Genomic DNA, 21,545 nt, shown 5'->3' with positions numbered 1-21,545 from the left:
AGAAGGACAAGCTAGGGAACCAGTATTTGTACGACAATATATGTTGCCCCTAGCTTGCCTGGAGTTAATGACTGAAAAAATTAAACATTTAGAATCTAGAGGCATCATTCGGCCTATTCATAGTACATCGAATACTCCCATATTAGGTGTACTAAAACCCAATGGCCAATGGCGTTTGTGTGCAGATTTAGAAGAATTTAATAAAAGAGTACCCGTTTCATGATGGTCACTTTCATTTATTGATCAGGGCCTTGCACAGGTTCAGGGATCAAAGGTATTTACCGCCTTGGACCTTACAGCTGGATACTGGTCTGTGCCACTAGCTGAAGACATACAAAATGTATTTGCATTTTCCTTTGACAAATCACAATATGCATGGTGCCGGACCCTTTTTGGGTATGTCAATAGTGGGAGTGAGTTTGGGGTATTCCTGAAAAAGGCACTCCCAGATGTAGCTGAAAGAGGAACATTAGTTTATGTAGATGATGTGCTAATCAAAAAATGAAGATATGAAAAGCCATTTCAATGAAATTAGACATGTACTCAGCCATCTACAGAAGGCTGGGGCAAAAGTATCTCTACGGAAAGCATAGTAGTGTAGGTAAAGGGTAAACTTTCTAGGCCATGAAGTGGCAGAACGTGGGTTAAACTCACAAACGAAAAGGTGGAATCAATTCAGAAACTAAAAGAGCCCACTAATTTGAAAAGTTTAAAAAGCTTGCTAGGAATGACAAGTTACAATAGGAAATTTATTGAACATAATGCAGTAATTACACAACTTTTGACGAGGGTACTGAAGCAGGCTGTACTCTGGAAAAGGGAAAAAGAACAAAGTAAGGCAGTGGCCAAGTTAAAAGGCTGTCTAATGAAAGCACCATGTTTAGCATATCAAATACAAAGTCTGGATTCTTTGTCGAAATAGGATTCACAGATCAATGTATGTCAGCAGTGTTATACCAAAAATATAATGCAAATAATAAAACCGTTGCATATGCCAGTTAGGTATTGGCACAGGGAGAGACCAAGTTTAGTGAATGTGAAAAGGCACTTCTGACTACTGTCTGGGCATTACATTTCTGTCCCATAATTCAAGGAGAGTGATTGTTGAAACAAATCACCAGCCTCTTCAATTGTTGCAAAGTTAAAGGATCAGATCAAGGAATTAGGCCCAGTCAAGAATCACTTCATGGCCATTAGCACTTCAGGGATTTCCACTGGAGGTGACATATGGACAGAACAAAACAAGCCCAGTTGCTCAGGGGCTAGCAGAATTACATGACTGTGCAGCCATTTGTGCACCTGAAGAAACATAATTAGAAACACATTTAGGTGAATTTGAGCAATGCCCATACAGGGCTTTCAATGAAAAAACATGTAAGGATCTCCCAACCGTGTATGAAGAGGGATGTGCATATCACGTGGAAGGTGATTCTGAAAAAGAACTGGTGGCAGGAACAGGAAACTGGTAGATAACATTTGATAGCATCCCTAGAGTAAGCATGAGGCTAGGCCCCAGAGGCAGTCAAGTTGCAAAATTGGCTGCCATTTATAAGGCAATAGCTACAGCAGTAGAACATAAACTTAAAGAAATTGTTTTAGTCACTGATTCAGATTATGCACAAAATAGTTTTATAAACAAATAATCAGGATGAGGAGATCCAAAACAGAGACACAAAAGTGCTGTGTGTGTGTGTTTATTATGTACTCACACAGGAAGTAGTTAGTGGTTCAACAATTTACTTTACATTTCTTCCGATAAGCACGAAAGATGGTTGAAATCGACGAACGGACAAGGTTAGTTATTCAATAGTAGCACAAATAGATGTCGGCCTCTGGAGTGTAGTGGTCAAAACTACATTGGGATACATGTTTCCTTACAGATCGAGGGGGTATAAGAACCCACTGGTACAGGAAAAACACGAGCCTGAGACTGGGGATGGTCTGAGGCGTGGTAAACAAAAAGTGAACACAACAATCTTTGAATATGACAAATACAGGGTAGTGATACAGTTGTGTCACGTAGTTCGACACAGGGTGTGTTTCGGCCAAAAAAAGTAGCTTGGTTGGAGCCTGTCTTTATGCTGGCCTTCGTCAGGAAAAGGCACGGTGGCGGTGCTGTCCGTGATGACTGTGGGTGAAACAGAACTGTTAGGATCTCGGGTGGTTCATAAAGTACTAAAGGTATTAAATACAGGCCAATTAGTGCCCAGGTGATACACCACATGGTGTATCTAAAAGACAGCTTACCAACTGCTGGGGTAGCAGAGGGGTGCTGTCGGGAAATCCAAAATAAATGCAGGATAACCGGTGCAATGCTGGCACTGGGTGGGTCGGTTGTAGTTTCCTAGAGGCCGACGTGGTTCAGAGTGTCACAGTACTGGACTGGGCCGATATTGGACCCAGGTCTGGAAGGAGAGTAGAAAAAACAGGTATATAGTAACCTATAATCGTGGGGATTCGAGAATGCTCGGTGGTGTTAGTGACCGGCACTAAAGGTGGCTACTTGGTCAATCGTGTCGAAATACCCTGTGCGCTCATGGGTCATGGGGAAAATCAAAGGTGACCCTGGGTATGGTGGACACGCGAGGCGGTGCTGTAATAGCTCTAAAAAACACTGAGTACAAAAGTGAGCTCAGTGGTAGTGCCTGGAGTACAGCGTTGGTAATGTGGAGAATGACTCGAGTGTGGTGCACGTCAAAGGCTTAACTAGTAGTGCATCTCAACAACATAGTACCCAGCGCGGGGGTAAGTGCAAAGGTAACCGAACTGACTCCTGGGACACACAGAGTTCCGAACATAGATATGGTTTACCCTTTTGAAGGACCAGATAATGGCGGCTACTTGAAAACAGGAGCGAAGCCCTGGTGAGCTGGTGGATGGGTGCCTCAAGTGAGACTGATCACTGCGTTACGAGTGGGCAGGACATGTTGGTGTTGTGGCCCGGTGCGTGCTCCACGGCATATGAGTCGAGGAGAACTTACCGCGGTCGTGATGGAAAATAGTTTTATGAAGTATTTGCCTGGCTGGAAAGTGAGAGGAATCCTTACATATAGCAAGAAACCACTTAAACATGGCAACATGATCCAAGGTATAGACCAGCATGTTTCAGAAAATGACATGATCATCCATTGGAGAAAGATGCGTGGTCATTTGAAAACACCAGGGGAAGATAAGGAGTGGAATTATTAGGCAGATCAATTAGCCAAAATTGGGGCTGTGATGGGTGAATTATTACCCATTGAACACCTGCTGGGTGGAATCCAGGTGGGATAACACACTCCAAATCTCTGAAAACAATGTATCAGCCTGTGGCGCAGTGGAGTTTTGACACTCCTTATCAAGATATGATTAACGCACAAAAAGAGGATCTTACTTTAGGTCCATTTTACATGCCTTTGTCATTTCGGGGATTGATGTTAGATCATGCCCACAATGCCATATTTGCAGGCCACAGAGGTTCCCAGAAAACTTTGGAAATTTTAAAAGATTATGCCTATTGGCCATACATGTCACATGATGTAGAACTCTACACCAGGGGATGCTTAGTGTGTGCGCAACTTCAGCCTGCTTTCCCAACTCACAGAGCACCATTAAGGAAAAGGACGCTCCCATGGTCCGATCTGCTAATCGATTTTGTAGGGCCCGGGCAGAGATCAGCAAGGGGAAACAGGTATATGTTGACGGTCATTTGTTTAATGTCCAAATGGGTGGAATGTATTCCAGCCCCAGACTGCAGTACCCAAACCGCGGCCACTTGGTTAGTTAATCATATCTTTTCGATATTTGGTTTGCCTCAGAGAATAGAGTCAGCCGGTGGAAGTCATGTGGCAAATCTTGGGCTTGAAAAGGAAGTTGCACATTTCATATCGGCCCTCCCCTTCAGGGGGAGTGGAGGGTGTAATAGATCAATAGTTGACATGTTCAAAAAGTTTGTAGCTGAAGCAGGATCTAGTTGGGATTTGCTCCTCCCTTTGGCATTAATGGCTATGAGGTCAACACCATCTAGATCGACAAATGTTAGTCCACACGAGATTTTGACAGTAAGGAAAATGGTTTTGCCAGAACACCTACTTTACAGAACAAATGAAAAGGTTCTTGTAAAGGCATCCACAATCAATGCATATGTATAAGAACTGAGAAAGCACCTGTAAAATGCTTTTGGATTTGCCAGCAAAATTTGGAAACATCAGTGCGAGAATATGAGGTAGGCGACCAGGTATACAAGTTAAATTTTGGAAAAGGTAAACATAAAAAAATCAAATTCCTTGCATCATGGTGTGGCCCATATGAGATTGTACATAAGGTTTCACCTGTAGCCTACAGAATTGCCAAAAAGGAGGTAGAGTTAACAGTGGAACAATTTGTCCACGTTAACCAGATTGAGCCCTCCCACCCGAAACATGAAGTAAAAAGGCATGAACACATTGGAGGAACCAGGGAGTGAGAAATGTAGTTATGTTCTGGAAATAAAGCACTTGTGTATCAAATATACTCACCATAGCAGGTAAGTAGGTGTACATATTTTGAAAAATATCAACTTGGAGTGTAAAGCGGTCAAAAGGAGAGATAGATCTGGTGAGTAACTGCATATATCTTTATAATGATATGTGAGGAACTGAGGTATGGAACAGGTGAGTACATACATGAAAATATGAGCCCAAAGTGTTCAGGAAGTAAATAAACAAATAAATAGATAATTATGAAAGGGGGTATAGCAGGAAAGTAAGATGTATGCATAAAAGAGGAGAAAGGTGGAAAGTAGTATCATAGGTTGAGTATGATTATATTAGCTGGGATTTTGAATGAAAGTGAATTTGGTAGCAATGGCTAATTAATGTGTATTATTTTGAAATGCTTTGCTGAGATTGGTTGTACTTGAGGCATATGCCTGGTTAAGTGCTGTGTTACATTTTGTTACTTAATCCATGTTGCTTTCAGATGGTTCTGAAGAGGTGTCCTCACTGTCATGCACTGTATTTTGGTGCATAATCTGCATTTATATGAATAATTCATGTTTGATTTCAGATGTCCAAATGAAAAGGGACAAATAAATGGATTTATGTACTTGATTCTCAGTTTGTCTTTTTCTCGTTGCACTAGAAATGAACTGACTCTGCCGCAAACGCTCAGGGAGTTTAAGTTAGCCAGATCTCTGGAGAATGACACTGGTGTGGAGTCCCCTGGAAAAGACCCCCTGGACCAAAAAAAGGGGGTGAAGATGGTCACTCCAGAAGGAATTCCCACATGCAGAGGATAGAGGCTTACTTCACCAAAGACCATTTCCTGGACAAGAGCCTAAATGGATATTCTGACTGAACTTTCGCTTTGGTTTGAAGAGTTTTTAAACATCACATTTTATTTTTATTATTTTTACAAACATTGACTTTTCAGGAATAGACTGATGCCACTGGTACAACTATATGGATTTGTTACAAAGTGAATTCCAGGCTTCTTATGGTAACTTCTAAGGTCTATTAGCACGTACTTAAGTCACAGTTGTGAGAAGGTAGAGACATAAATGGACAGGACATAACACTGGCTCCCATCACCCGGGCTGGGGAGCTCTAACTGCCGGGAAGTGGAAACCTTGGGTAAATATTCTAACATTCACAAGGCAACACTCCACATGACATCACCAGCCCACAGCATCCACAGGGAGTTACGATATTACACATCTCCTTCCATTACTAATACACAATACAAACACACAGGCGCGATATAACACATCTCCTTCCTTTACTAATACACAATACAAACACACAGGCACTATATAACACATTGTGGGTACATCATGGTGAACAACAAAACAAACCTCCCTTCTTTACAAAAGTCAACACACAGAGGAGAAAGGACATCACACACACACCCTGCTCCTTCACATGACTACGGATTTCCACCGCACACTGACAACACCAAAAATGTGCATATAGAGGTGGGAGCGCAAACTTCTCTGCAAAGAACAAGACCAAGTGGGAGCCATATGCCCTTATCCTCACACAAAGGGAGCCAACACCTTCCACCAACTAATACTCTTCTTCAACGAGCATCAGGTGGTGCTATCATGCCAAACCTCACTTCTCTCACAAATCTCCCTTTTAATGGGAAATGATACTCTAGATAGATCTGCCAATCTACACATATAAAATCACATTAGTACGACGTGGAAACAATTGGTGCATCTTTTTGTGGAGAGATGCAAACTCACATAAAATCTCAATGTTATGCTTGGAAGCAAACCTCATACTTCAGCCGGAGGCGCTACCTCCCAAAACCCATTGTGGCACTCACTACTGGCACTCACCCAAACTATATTCTACCTGCAGTAGCTACCTCCAAATAACTATTGTGGCATTCACCCACATACAATACATACCAAACTTCATATTTCTGACGGAGGCGCTACCTCCCAATGAACTTCACACTTCAGCCAGAGGTGCTACCTCCCCATTGCTATTGTGGTTCTCACCCACATACATGATACTCTGGGTGCTATCCATCTCTCACCTTCTTTAACTCACACCAAAACACATGTTAATCCATGTGCACGCATTAGACTTATCATAAATTAGTCAGTTAAAACAAACATTTTGCATTGGAACATTCTAGATGCAAACTCAAAACTTTAAAACTATTAAGCCTTTACGCAAGTTTTAAAAAACACTCCCACAAATTCCTAATAGTCCATGTTGCTTTTGAGCAACCTAATACTGTGACCTACAGTATCATCCTAAATGTCGATAGCCAGTCCTTGCCTTAAACCTGCAAATTCCTCAAATTTAGTTACATCTACCTTCAACCATAACCAAACCACTCTCATGTAGTGACCTACAGTATGCTCCTAAAGACAGTCCTTGGCTTTGACCTGCAAATTCCTCAAATTTGGTTACATCTACCTTCAACTATAACCAAACCCTTCTGATGCAATATACCACTTGCATTCCTTTCCAAACTGAAAGTGTCATTACACCTTAACCCATCACTGCTTACTCATGCCAAACTCTCAAGCTTAGTTTGACTTCATACATGTCTGTGCGACATTTCATAATGATACATTATGCCATATTCCACTGCATACATATGGTGTGCGAAACTTTGCATTAACTACAACGCATACATATGGTGCGTGACACCTTCATCATCCTTCTCTTCCCCCACAGTCACAGTATCTCTTCTTCCCGCCATTTCTTCCTACGGCAGAAAGTATCTTTAGATTCCATGCCCTCCCACCCAAGGGACCGCGCACTCAGCAGCTTCCCCTGCCATTGGCACACGGATCGTCCCATCACCATGCACCAAAACAAACGCTGGCGGTCGTCTTCATGCCTCTTCATCTACAGCAGGCTTATACCAGATGCAGCCTAGGATTCACTTCCCTGTATAACGTAATCATGTTGTACCGTTTCATTGGGTGCTTTACTCACAACTTTGCTCCTTTCTGCCTCACGCATTGTCGCACCGCGTATCACCAGCACGTGCAACTCAAATGGCTACCAAATTCTTTATCCAAACACAATACTAGCATTGGATCACCAACTCTCCAGGGCCTACCGTGGCGTCATCATTGCCACTCTGACCACGGCACCTCACAGAACTCTACGGTTTCAACCATCCCACAGACATGGTAAGAGACTGTTACTTCGTAGATTCATGTCACTGAGGATTAAATGCAATAATTAATTTTCTCTCATTTTCTACACCATGGGGACTCTTCTGCCTTTCCCCGGCTTACCTTGTCCCTTTCTTCACTTTATGGGACACATCTTGCCTTTCCCCAGTCTATGTGCGCAGGTTCACCCCTCTTCAGCACATTGGACAGCTCCCCTTTTTCAACTATGTATGCAGCTTCGCTTTGTCCTGCGCAGCTTGCCTTCTTCACCTTATGGGAAATACGCCAGCTTCCCTTCTTCAGCTTATGGGAAATATGCCTATTCTTCACTCTTCTACTGATGGGCCTGATCCACTTTTGGGACTCCACTTCACTTAAGGACCGCAGTTTACTCTGTTTCAGCCTCACTTCACGGTCCTTGCCCCATGTTTCTACACAGGTGCTTCCTCTTCTCCACCTTACAGAGCTACTTCCCTTCTTCAGCCTCTCCAGCCCCTTGGACTTAGCTTTGATTGACCCTCATGGGTAGCTAATCTGTCCTTCTATGGGGCTTTCTTCCTTTCTTCCACCCCCTTTATGCCCTGGGTGATGGGTCTTACTTGTCTTGGTGGGCAGTGTTGTCCTTCTTGTCCATCTTCTTCCGGCACCCCCCGCAGAAGGCTCCTTCAGCGTACTTCTGTTTCTTGCCCACACAGGTTATCCTTTTTAAGACCAACTCGTCGCCAATGTTACAAAGTGACTTCCAGGCTTCTTATGGTAACTTCTAAGGTTTATTAGCAAGTACTTAAGTCACAGTTACAAGAAGATATAGACATAAGTGGACAGGACATAACACTGGCTCCCATCACCCAGGCTGGGGAGCTCTAACTGCCTGGATGTGGAACCCTCGGGTAAACATTCTAACACTCACAAGGCAACACTCCACATAACATCACCAGCTCACAGCATCCACAGGGATTCACGCTATAACAGGATTCAGGGTTGTTTTTAACTTAATGTTATTTTTCTTTTTAATTATTTTTTAATTAAAAAAAACAAAAGATATAAAACATTCTAAAAAAAGAAGTGATATACAAAAAAAGAAGAAATCAAACCAGAGAACACTAATAAAAAAGATGATAAAGGTGATCAGAAGAATAAACATATGTATATATATCTAAAGATGAAAAGATAAAAGAAAACCAAAATATAAAAAATATACAATTATTTTAAAAACCATTTCTTTATTGAATTTTCATAAAGTACAACCGTGTTCTCCAAAGACTTTCCCTCCACTCCTCCCCCCAGACCCATCAGGTGAGCAGCATCAATACTTGCACAGTTTCCTCCATTCCTACCAGTTAGTTACATTCCACATTTCAGTTCTCAGCAGGCCAGAATTCTAATATTGTGAGGGCACCATTGAATCATAAAGTCGCTCTGAAGATAGGTGAGAACACTGCCCCACTCAGTTCGGAAGGCGTCTTGATTACCTTGCAGCTTATAAGTCACCCATTCCATAGCTACAAACCTCCATACCTTCATGAGCCAGTCATATATTGTTGGTGGTTGTGGTTTCTTCCATTGTTGGGCTATTGCTAGCCAGGCTGCTATCACTAGTGCCATGACTCCTCTTTGCTGAGTTTTCAAGAACTTCCTTTGTTTTAGATCCCACATGCCTAGGAGCCACATCCTTGGTGTTAGGTGCTCTACCCCGGGACCATTTTGTTGGCCTGTATTATCACTTCTTGCCAAAACTGTGTGATTTTCGGGCAGCTCCACCACATGTGGCGACAGTCCCCCGTTGCCGAACACCCTCGCCAGCAGGAGCTACTTACAGTGGGAAAAATGGAGTATTATATTCTGCCACATTTCTCTCAGCTGGATAGAGCGGGTCAGTTTGTGGAGTTTGCTCCACAGATTGCGCCATTGGGGCCTTGATATTGTTTCCCCGAGTGTGGTTTCCCATTTCTTCATGTATTGCCATACCACTTCCTCCCCCTGTGAGTTCAGATGCGCATACAGGTTGGTCATCAATTTCCGTGTTCCTGGATCAGTAGTCATAAACGTTTCAAAGTTTGTGAACTGCCTAGTAGCTGCATCCTTGATAGCGGGGAGTTGAAGCCAGTGTAGGAGTTGAGTATATTGGAAATGTTCCATAGGCTTTCACCCCAATTCCTGTATGCAGTCCTGGAATGACCTCACTTTCTGATCTTTATACATATCTTTGATTATGGTGCACCCTGCCTCAGACCAGCTGTTAAAGGCCTGTGTATTTAGGCTGGGAGGAAAGTCCGGATTGCCAAACCTAGGCGTGAATGGGGACGGAATTGTGGTCAAGGCTCCTCTTTTTAGCGCCCCATCCCACGCCTTTAACCCCGCTCCCAACACTTCACTGATAGCCGTATTCGGATGTCTATGTTTCTTGTGCATCCCCAAAAGGTTGGACAAGGGGCCTCCCGCCACTGCGATGTCTTGGCATACTCATATGTGCTGGGGGGACTGGTCTACCCACTGCCTGATGACCCTTAATTGTGCTGCCTCGTAATACCTCTTGAAGTGTGGGAACGCCATTCCGCCGTCTTGCCTGAGAGCTGTCAGGGTCATCATTGTCACTAGGGGTTTCTTCTTTTGCCATAAAAATGCCATTATTGTCTTATTTAGTGCTGTGAAGAAGGCTCTCAGGATCCGTACCAGGAGAGTTTGAAAATAGTACAACAGCTTCGGCAGGACAGCCATCTTCACCACTGTTTTCTGCCCACCATGATATGGTGAGTGGGTTCCATTTTGTCAGGTCTTGCTGCAGGCGGTGTAAAAATTGTGGGTAGTTGGGCTTGTATATTTGTTTGACTGACGGCGTAAGTTTAATCCCCAGATATGTGATGGTCTGAGCTATTTTCAGATGAGTTGCCTGTGCTATGCTGTTCACTAGCTTGGGGTCTGCTGTTAAGTTCAATATCTCAGATTTGTTCCTATTTATTTTTAGGCCAGACGCCTTTCCAAACACTTCCAGTTCTTGCAAGAGGGCTGGGAGGGATTTTTCTGGTGCCGTCAGGGCGAAAAGCATGTCATCGGCAAATGCCATGACTTTATGTTTCACTTCTCCCATCTTCACTCCTCCCACCTGTAGGGACTCCCTTATTCTGATGAGGATGGGTTCCAGGAACAAGGCATATAACAACGGGGATAGAGGTCACCCCTGCTTTGTCCCTCTTGAGAGGGGGATCTGTGTGGAAAGAACCCCATTTACTGCTACTCTCAGCGAAGGGCATCTATAGTTAGCTTTCACCATATTCAGGAATCCGCTCCCAAATCCCATTTGTTGTATTGTGGAAAAAAGATACGACCATTCAACTCTGTCTTTCCGCGTCGACTGAGACCAGGATTGCGGGGTCCCAGTGTGATAGATCTTCTCTATGATGTGACATGCCCAATGGGTATTGTCGGCAGGCTGCCTTCTGGGAACAAATCCCGACTGGTCCGAGCCCACTAGGCATGGCAGCAGCTTAGACAATCTTTCAGCTAAAATTTTGGTAAATAGCTTAGCGTCGAGGTTCATCAACACGATTGGTCGATAGGATTCTGGGTGGATTGGGTCTTTCCCCGGTTTCGGAAACACTACCAGTTTGGCTTCGTTCATAGAATTGGTAGTCACCCCTGTCGTCTTGAAGCTATTGAAGAGTAACACTAATTTGGGGGCCAACAGGTCCTGGAATTATTTGTAAAATGTATCAGTGTACCCGTCTGGGCCCGGCGCTTTATCTCTCGGCAGCTTTCTAATGGCTTGGACAACCTCCTCCAGTTGAATTTCCCTGTCCAGGAGTTCTCTGTCCACCTCCAGAATCTGGGGGAGAGTTATCCCGCTCAGGAAACTCTCCTGCGCAGTCTTTTCTGGGCTTTCTGATTTGTAAAGCGTTTGGTAGAATCTCGTCATTATGCCTCCCATTTCCTCATTTGTCGACTGCGTATGCCCGTTTTCATCCACCAGCTGGACGATGGTCATCTTGCATGTTTTGTCTTTAAGCTGTCTAGACAGCAGTTTATCTGCTTTGTTGGCACTTATGTAATATTTCTGCTTCACTTTCAGGAGCGCCAGCTCTGCCTTCCTATTTTGTATCAGTGCATGTTGTTTTTGCAGAAGTTTCAATGTAGCCTTTAGCTTCGTAATGGGATGGGCCGTTAGCTCTGTTTGGGTGTCTTTAAGTTTCTCTTCTATGTATGCTTCCCACTTCGTTCGTTGCTTGTCCTTAAATGCTTTCAAGGCTATCACTTCCCCCCTTACTACTGCCTTGAAGGCATCCCACACCATGGCTTTCCCCGTCTCCCTGTGTCATTCTCCGCAAAATATAGCTCAATTGTTTCTCTGAGTTTGTCCACCACTACACACTCTTGCAGAATGTCTCCCGGGAATTTCCACGCCCACACTTTTCTCTTCTGGTTCCTCACCTTCAACATCACTAGAATGGGGGTGTGATCAGATAACGTAATCGTACCCACTTTGATGTCCTCAATTTCCCCCAACAGACTTGTGGAGCACAAGACGTACTCTATTCTTGATTGCGAATTGTGGACATGAGAATAATGAGTAAATCATTCAGCATGCCCCATCTTGGAGCGCCAGACATCATGTAGCACCAATGCCTCAATTATTGACTTCAAAGCTTTGGAAGGGGAATGTGCATATGACCTCGTCCCCGGGGTCCTGTCCTGCGCAGGATTCCACGCCATATTCAAGTCACCCCCCATTATGATCTCGCCATCTGCGAAGTTTTCCAATGCTACAAGGGATTCCCTTAGGAAGCTGTCTTGGCCTGTGTTGGGCGAGTAAACAGACGCCAGCATTAATTTTAAGCCTTCTATTTGAACATTCAAAAACAAGTATCACCCTTCTTTATCTGCTAGGGCATTGTGGACCTTTGCCCCCTAGACAGTCTTGCAGAGCTATAAGGACCCCGGCTCTTTTTTCTCCCGAGTTCGCTTGGTAGACCTGTGACGCGCCTCTGATCCTAATCTTGGCTTTGTCTTTTTTCCGAATTTGGGTTTCTTGGTACAATAGAATCCTTGCACCTTCCCTCCATGCTTGCCTCTCCAGCTTTTTCCGCTTGATTGGGGTGTTCATCCCCCTGACATTCTGTGTCAGGATCTCGATCCCTCTTACTGTGGTCACGTCCATTTGCTGATCCTTGTTTTAGCTCCTGCCCATAGGAATTCGGGATGCTTTTCCACCAATGTGCTACCCTCCAGGTCATTTCCCCTTCTGTCCCCCCTTGTGTTCCCCCTCCCCAACCCTCCCTTCCCACCTGAGCAGGAGCATTGCAACTAATTGCATCAGAGCGTATCGCCCCTCACTCCATGCCCCCTTCATAACTTAGGTAATAAGTGTGGGGATTCCTAAACCCCACTTTAACTCTCTCAATGAGTTAACTTCCGCCCCGCCCGGGCCTTCGCTCTGTGGTTGCTATCCGGTTGCTCTCTACCTCTTGATCCTTCCTCATGTCCTTCAGATTATCATTGCTTCCCCCGACTCCGGGCCTTTAATGCCCCCCAGAATTTCCGCAGGGCAGCTAGACTTATTGTTCCTTCCCTCCCTTATTTTTCCTTTTGGCAGTCATCCAGTTATTCTGGATCTTTGGCCCTGTTGATTTCTTCTTCGTTCTTTGTGGCTCCTCCCGCCGATTCCGTGATATTCCCAGAAGCTGTTCCCCCTCCTCACAGGTTGTAATTCTTTGTTGGACTCCCTCCCAAGTAAACAATAGTCCAAACGGGAAGGCCCATTTATATTTAACTTGCTTAGAGATAAGATGTTGCACCACTGGGCCCATCAGCCTCCTTTTCAAGAGCGTCACTTGCGCCAGGTCTTGATATAGCTGGACTTCATGTCCTTTGACTGCTGTTATAGTGTTGAATCTTGCACTTCTCAGTATTTGCTCCTTTTCGGTATAGTTCGACATAGCCACCAACACATCTCTGGGCCGCGTCCCTGCTTCTGGTAGGTGTTTTGGACCCACTCTGTGGATTTGGTCAATTCCTATTGGGGGTTCAGTGTCCATACCCATAATCTCTGTGAAGAGGTGGGTGACTGTTGGCTGCAGGTCTTTCTCCTTGATGTATTCTGGCAATTTTTTTATTCGTATGTTCAACCGTCGAGATCTATTTTCTAGATCTTCACATTGAAGCTCGAGGCTAGTCGTCGCCCTGGCCAGCTGCTCCAGAGTCTCGTCTGATTTTGGGCTTCCTCTTCCATCGGCTGAACTGCCCTCTCCAGTGTATCCGTTCTTTCTTCAACCTTCGCCAGATCCACCTTCACCTCATGCAGTGATTGCGTGTGGCATTGTTCTTGTACGGAACTTAGAAACTGATATTGGAGCTCTTTGAAGCAGGACTGCATATCCTTCTTGGTCATGACATTGTCCCCCAACTCTTGCCTGCTAACTTCTTGTGGATCTTCTTTTTCTCTACTTGGGGTGCCCGCTTCTTTGGCGCCCCACAGTTGCTTCAGGCTTTCGTGTTGTTTTCTTTGGGGGGTAGATTGGGTCAGACTTGACGGTCTCACTCTCAACTTGGACATTGAGCCTACATCAAATATCGTATTCTAATCAAGATGGGTGCTTGCTCGCCCACCCCCGTCTCCCGGAATACATTTTTAGGGTTCTCTAATTGCTCGGCGGTGTGCCCCTCATGCGTTACTCGTGACGTGTGGGATGCCGCAGGTCTGGCTATCTGTTCGCTGCTTTAATTGAGGAGGCTCCCTTGGCCACATTCTCCGCCTTCTTTCAACTGCCTTTAGCGCTTGGTGCTCTGGTGATGGGGGCGCACCACCTTGCTTGCACCCCAGACACACCTGAGTTGAAGTTGTGTTACTATTGCATGTGCACAAAGTGGGGGGGGTTCAATTGGGCCCCCGGTGGTATACTCTTCTGCTATTCTCTCATCCCCTCCGGGCCCCCGCTACCCCAGATGGCTAGTAAGTAGTCTGCCTCTCATGTACCCCAGGGGAGGTTAAGGGGGGCACACTTTGGAGCTGGTGGGCGCACCGAGGTGCCTTTGATAGATGCGTTCCTTACTGCTCTAGTTCTCTCCACCAGTAGCTGCTAGGGGTTGTGGTTGCTCTGAGCCGGCAACAGGGTATGCAGTTGCCAGGGTCTGTTGGAAGCCAGTGCTTGATGGGCTCGCTTTCCCTTACTCTTGCTGCAATACCAGGGATAGGGCCAGTGGGATGCAAGAAGGGGCCTGTTTGCTGCTGGGACCACTGACCTTGCTTCTTGTTGTGGGGGGGGCCTCTTCAGCTCGGTCCCCATACCGGAGCCGAACCCACTCCAGCCGCTCCAAGCCTCTGTGCGAGCCCGCTAGGAGGCGCTGCTCTGCAGCTCTGCTGCAGTCTGCCCACCGGGGGAAGATGTCACTGGTTCCTGGCGATGCGAAGGAGTGGGGGGGCCGCCCCGCTGATGCCTGCCACCGCACGGTTTGAGCCCCTCAGCCCCGGTCCGCCAGGGGGTCCTCCCCCCCACTGCAGCTCTCCTTGGTCCCCCACAGAGGGCCGCTCCTCGCCCACTCGGATTGCTGCATCTCGCGAGCCCCCAGCAACGAGGCCCATGTTGCTCTCTGCTGGTCCGCCTCAGCTGCTCCACACTCCGGAGTCTTTGCTAGCAGCCCAGCATCAGGAGAAGCATGTCCCTTCTTTGAGCACATGCGGAATGCTCCTCTCTTCATCAACAGCAATGGCCTTTGATGTGCTTTATGTTTCGGCCCGGCCGGGAGAGACCTCATGCGCGTCTTCTCTTGCCAGCCGCCATCTTGGGACAAAAATATACCTTTTTAAAATAGGTATTTACGATTCAGAGATATGTGAACATTACCAATTGCATGTTGTTTAGATTTGCATAGCTTCATTTGATTGAGTTAGCTGTTGAATTATATTTTGTGTGCTCAAGATCAAACATAGAGCTGTAGCCGAGATTATTTTGTTTTTCTGCAGTTACCCTTTGATTAGGACTCAGCATAAAAAAGGAGGGAGTGTAGAGAGAGGTGACTCTGAATTTCAATGGTGACTCTGAATTTTAGTTATTGCTCCACATTTTAACAAGGATAACAAATTGGTCCCATTAGTGAACAAGAGTGTGAGATGCAATCTGAATGCAGAAAACACATGCCAGCTAAAAATGAATTTGAATTTGATAGTGCACAACATGTTGTCATTTTACACTATACAACACAGTATGGACTGAATTGCAATTAACTATAAAACTAACATTTAATTAACCGAAATTTCTATCCTCTAACCCCTACTAATATTCAGAGCAATTCAGTCCATGATTTTTGGTACAAACTTCAGTGCAAATTGATGAATTAAATGTGCTGTGCAGAGTTGATTTAAAATGTGAGCAAATAACCGTAGAAGAAATGGTTTTGCAGGCGATCTGAAAACTGGTTCCATTGCTCATATTGTAGAACAGGAAAGAACAGAATAGGTAAATGTAACTCTTGCATCCGTTGCTGTCATTCTAAGCAGTCTGTATGAACACGGTCAGAAGCTTTGAGAGGATTGGCTGCGTTTCAAGGGAGGTGATTCTGACTGACACGTTACATCACAGAAAAAGGTTGGCACTTTTACATGTCATATAAGTGCTACTTATATCCATGTGCAGGCTTAGGGAGGGAGCTTAAAAAGGCTGGCAGGAGGCAGGTTCGCTGTCTTGGGCTGGTGCAGGCGTCTCAGAAAAAGTTGGCCATCTCGGGCACTCTTGATCCCTGGCTGACCCTGAGGGTGTACAACAAACGCTGACAGGCAGGCTGAGGAGAAGACTTTGCGACCTCTTTCCAAGCTCAGCGGAGAATAGAGAAAGATGAAGGGAACCTCCTGTGTGGGCGTTATCCTGACAGACTCTGAAAGTGAGTGGTCCGAAGTCCCACATAATTAAGCTTTATTCTCGGTGAGTACCTGGTTAATTGAGGTGCGTGTAGCTTTAAAATCACAAATTTAGATATCTATTTTGCTTGGGTTCTACATATCAGGCATCCCAAAGTCTATTCGCTCCCCATTATACTGAAGTGAAGTGTATTTCCCAATGCACAATTAGTTAGCAAAAAAATCATAACTGCAAAGAATAGAAGTGTCTTAAGGTTGTTGCACAGTGTTCTCTGCCAAGTTCAGGTGGGAGGGCTACATTAATTCTCGGAACTTCTGGAGGGATCATCGCCTGAATTGTAAATACATTATATTATTCTAACACAGTGTGAAGTGAGCATGGGCAAGGGAACAAAGGCACATTTATTTTTAGTGTATTATATGTGCTCTTCTATTTTATTCATGAATCTCAATTACTTATGAAGTGTTTGCAAAAGAAACAAGTCTGCTCTAGTATTTATCTATGTGCCCTGGTTTCTTGTGTTATCATGCAGAGGTGAAGTAAGTGATAGTTGCATTTTACTGCAGGCAGTATTTCACTGTATCATAACGTGGTATTCTAAATAAAATACAAGGGAATGAAGTGGTGTTCTAGAGTGTACTAAGTCCAGTATTTGCTTACCATTAGTGAACCAGGTGTAAAAAAACAATCACCAGGCAGTTCCCTATATTCTAGGCTCACCACTATACCACGAAATCCCAAGAATACCACCAACCAAAAATACCACCCAGAAAATATCTCTTACAGTACACCACCTATGTGATCTCAACCTGTACGGGTGAAAGGGGAGGGTTGTTAATGTGGGTGAGTTCGCAACTCAACTGGGCAGTAAAACAACAGTACACCAAAACGCCAGATTTCCAATTCTTGGATATTGCCACCAACAGGGGGTCCAAGAGTAAATTGTTTAAAATGTACAGTAGAACCTCTGCGGTTACTGAGATTCTGCCTGGGGAATACCAAAGCTGATGTGTGATTACCCAAAAAAGACCAATTGCCTTGCCATAGAGGCTGCCCATATTTTTTAAATAGTAATATTAGGGCATGTAATGTTTGCTGTAAGAGAGACCAACCTGCAAGGAACACTTTTCACGGGCTTAGTGGCACTAGCAGAGTAGATTACATAATGGTCAATGCAGCGTTATGGAACTGGGTGATCTCATTCGAAGTTTTAGACCACCAAGAGAGTAACCACAAACCACTAGCTTGTACTGTTTCATTACTGAATGATGGAATGCTAGAGGGATTACTGCCCCAGAGAGCAGTAGAGATTAAAATGTGTGGTCAATCCAGGAGGGTGGGGAGGTGGTTCAGGCTTGCAGAGCCCAATAAGATCTCAGAGCTCTATCAGGTCACCAAGGGGCATGTTTCAGAGATGTGTGGCAACCTGACTGATGCACAGTCCATTATGGAAGAGTTTATGGCCTAATACAAAGTTTGCACCCTTTGTTTACTAAACCCAATCAAGTGATAAAACACTATAAGATGACTAGGGAGAGTGGGTTTGATGAGGACTGCAGAAAGTTTAAAGAAGCTATTATTTCTTGCCATATGGTGAGTCCTGTGGTAGATAAAAGCCAACGTTGAGCCCTCAGAGCATCTTACAAGTTATAATTAGAATTATAAAACCATTAGGGAGAAGAAAATATCTTACTACGAGCCAAGGTGGGAAATTCTCACAGAAGCTTTTAGGTCTAATGATTCCAATACCCGGTTATGCTTCTAATTCAACGCATGAACGTCATTGCAGTATCTCAGCCAACATCTGGTGAAACCACTTTTCTAACATGTATATGGATGAAGAGGGCAATAATGTGATGTATCATGAGATTGGAGTGCCCAATCAAATAATTTGCGCTTTAGAGTAAGTATAGAGGAAGTAAAGAGGGCAATTGGTGCTATGAGAAGTGGGAAAGCACCTGGACCAGATAGCATTAGTATTGAACTCTATAAGGAAGAGTCAGAAGCTTGGGGACCAGTATTGACCAGAGTGTTTAATGCAGCAATTGAATTGGGCACTGTACCAGTGACTTGGCGGGGGGCTGTAATCATCCCCATCTATAAAAATGGTGGGAAGGAGCACCCAGGGAATTACAGCCCCATCTCCCGCCTAGATGGGGCAGGGAAAATGTATGCAAAGGATATTTTTTAACATTTTCAGAAATGGTTGGTAACAGAGGAAATTCTTAGCCACTTGCAAGCAGGATGGGCACCCTGTAGAAGTGCTTCCGGCTTGATCCCTTAGTGAAAAAGCACACACTCCTCACAACACTAAACTTTATGCAACCTTTGTAGACCTGCATAGTGCTTTTGATTCCATCCCAAGGAATCATCTTAGGTTGGCCCTAACCGCTTATAACATCCTGCCACCCTTGTTTGTTTTAATCGAGGCCTTGCATTCAGAAAGCAAGGCTGTTGGGCGTTGGGGAGCGGCTGGTGAATGTACAGAGCCATTTGCATGGCAGCAAGGTGTGAGGCAGGGGTGTGTATTGGCCCCACTCCTCTTTTGTCTATATATCAATAGCCTAATAGAGGAGTTGGGGGTCAAAAGCCTGGATGCCCCTAGGATGGGCAGAATGCATTATCCAACACGGTTTTTCACGGATTACACTGTCCTGCCTGCATCCAGTCCAATGGGAGCAAAGTATGCCATATTATTTTTTTTATGAAAATGTGGGTCTCTGTACTTGGATGTAAACCAAGCGAAAACAAAATCTATGATCTTCAGGCATAGATCATCCAGGAGATTTACTGTTACCATAGAAGTGAATAGGGACAAATGAGAGGAGGTTTCGGCCTATGATTATTTGGGTCTTCGTTTTGTTGAGAAAGTCTTTGGATGCAACGTGTGCCCAAAGCATATCTGAAATTAGAGAAGTATGGCGGGGGAATAAGAAAGTTATCATTGACAAATGGTAGGGGTGCATTGACCCCAACTCTGCAACTATACATGCTGCAGCCTGCTTCTGCGTCTCAGTATGGGACAGAGATTTAGGGCTACACAAAACCTACCTCCCTGGCGGTCACTGAAAATACATTGGGAGGGTAAGAGAGGGTTTTATAGGGAATGTGCGAGGTCCTAAGGCATACCGTGTTCTCCCAAGATGGCCACTACTTTTAATGGTGTCCTCACCTCGCTGGCCTCATGAAAAGGAGCTCTCGCATCTAAAGCATTCACGAAAACTCAGGATTCGTCACAACACATACAAATGGGAAAAGGCAGGCCAGTCAGGCAACAGCAAATCAGATGCCCCAGGAAATTATCTCACACAGGTATTATTATTTGAAGAATCACGGTTGATTCTCAGAAATGTGCTAATTCCCTCCGCCTTAGAGACCCCCAGCAACTTTGCTGGATTTTTTGAGGACTTGATATTTTTTAACCTGGTGAGAGTGAGACCCCTTTCCAACTCATGTATTTTAATGTGATTTCTGAACTTTGTGTTTCTTTTGGTTATGGAGCCTGACAAACTCCATAGGCATCTTCTTTTACATTGTGTCACACAACACCTTCAGTGCAGTGGCACAGGGAAGTCTTTCAGATTTCCCAAACGTTTAAATACCTTCTCTGGGATAAACTACTGTTTCCAAGAGCAGTAAAGTGAAATTGACTTTACTTACATTTGTAGAGGACGCCTGCTGCAAGTCCTGGACCATAGGTCTGCTCGGTGAAGCCCTGCTGCTGTGCTGAAACTCCAAATTCGTATTGACAGAGAAGCCCCTGCAAGGACAACTTCTTCCCTTCAGTTGGTGGGACCAATAAACCCCAAAGTAAGCCACCTGGACATTCTCTCAGAGCTGGTTGCCTTTCCACAGAGTTGCTGCTGGAAACCAAACAGCCAGGGAGAGGAACACCAGATTGTGTGCATTGCTTTTAAGTTGGCCAAGAGCTCCAGGAAGATCCTCCAGACTCCAAGGAAGCAGGACTGACCGAGCCTGAGCCCCCTCAATAGAGTGTGGGACCCCAGAAGCAAGGAAAGTCCATCTCGACAGCCAGGAACCGCAGTGTTGCTATTTGCAGTAGTCACGAGGAGCTGAAACACTGAGGTTCCACTTGTTGGAAGGATTGCTGGTTACGAGTAGTGACCATCCCATTTCAGTACAGGAGTCCCCAGAAGTCCTCCCTCTTGTCCCTACGACTGAGGCCCAGGAACAGAGAGATCTGCAGAGCTGCACAGGAACAGAAGTCATCTGCTGCACTTTTTCTTCAATACAAAGGTACTGTAAAGTCTGAGAGAACTTATCTCTTGTTGTAGAGTTGCTTGCATCTTCTACTACTCACAGGTCTAAACAGCTTGTGGCCCTACATTGATTCTTCTTTTCTTCAAAGACTTCTAAAACATTGTGCAAAGATTTTTCCTACTTACCTACCAGAAGTGCTTCAGCCCATATAAGACTTTTGCCCATTGACTTTGGCTTAACCTGTAATAGCTGAATGACTCTGCTTAGTGGATCTAAAAGTATTTGTCTGCTTAAGATTATTTGTGATCTCATGTTTGTTCTAATAACCTTTTCCTTTAACCAATTTCTAAAAGTATTCTAAATGCAACAGTATGATATTAATGTCCCCAGCACCCTAGCTATTGAAGTGACCTGAGGGTGTAGGTTGTGATGTGGGCCATCCCAAACGGGTCGTCACTGATTTTAAAATATTAAGAGCGTGTGTTTTGAAGTGTATTTGAGTGTTACTTTTATATTGCTCCCTTCTGAAGAAGGCTTACTCTAACGGACTGATAAATACATTAATAATTGTTTGTTCAAGAAACCTTGTGCGTAAGTGTTTATTTGAATACATGTCACTGTGAATCTCTGTGTGACTCCCCTACAGCTCACATTGACCCCTCTTGAGACAAGCCTGGCTGCTCTGCCACACTACAAACCTGTGTAGTACAGACATATACCAAAGGTTGGGTTCCTATTGCCAGGAGGTCAGGGTTGTTATAGTGCACCCAAAGGGTACTCACGACCAATATGTACCAAAAATCGACCCACAACTAATCGGGAAAGACATTGCTATCTTTCTTCACATCAAGAAGCTCTCAAGAGCAGGGAGC

The sequence above is a fragment of the Ambystoma mexicanum genome, chromosome 1q (assembly GCF_040938575.1).
Source record: "Ambystoma mexicanum isolate Mex_15411 chromosome 1q, UKY_AmexF1_1, whole genome shotgun sequence".
Taxonomy (NCBI): domain Eukaryota; kingdom Metazoa; phylum Chordata; class Amphibia; order Caudata; family Ambystomatidae; genus Ambystoma; species Ambystoma mexicanum.
Note: the sequence above shows the minus strand (reverse complement) of the source record.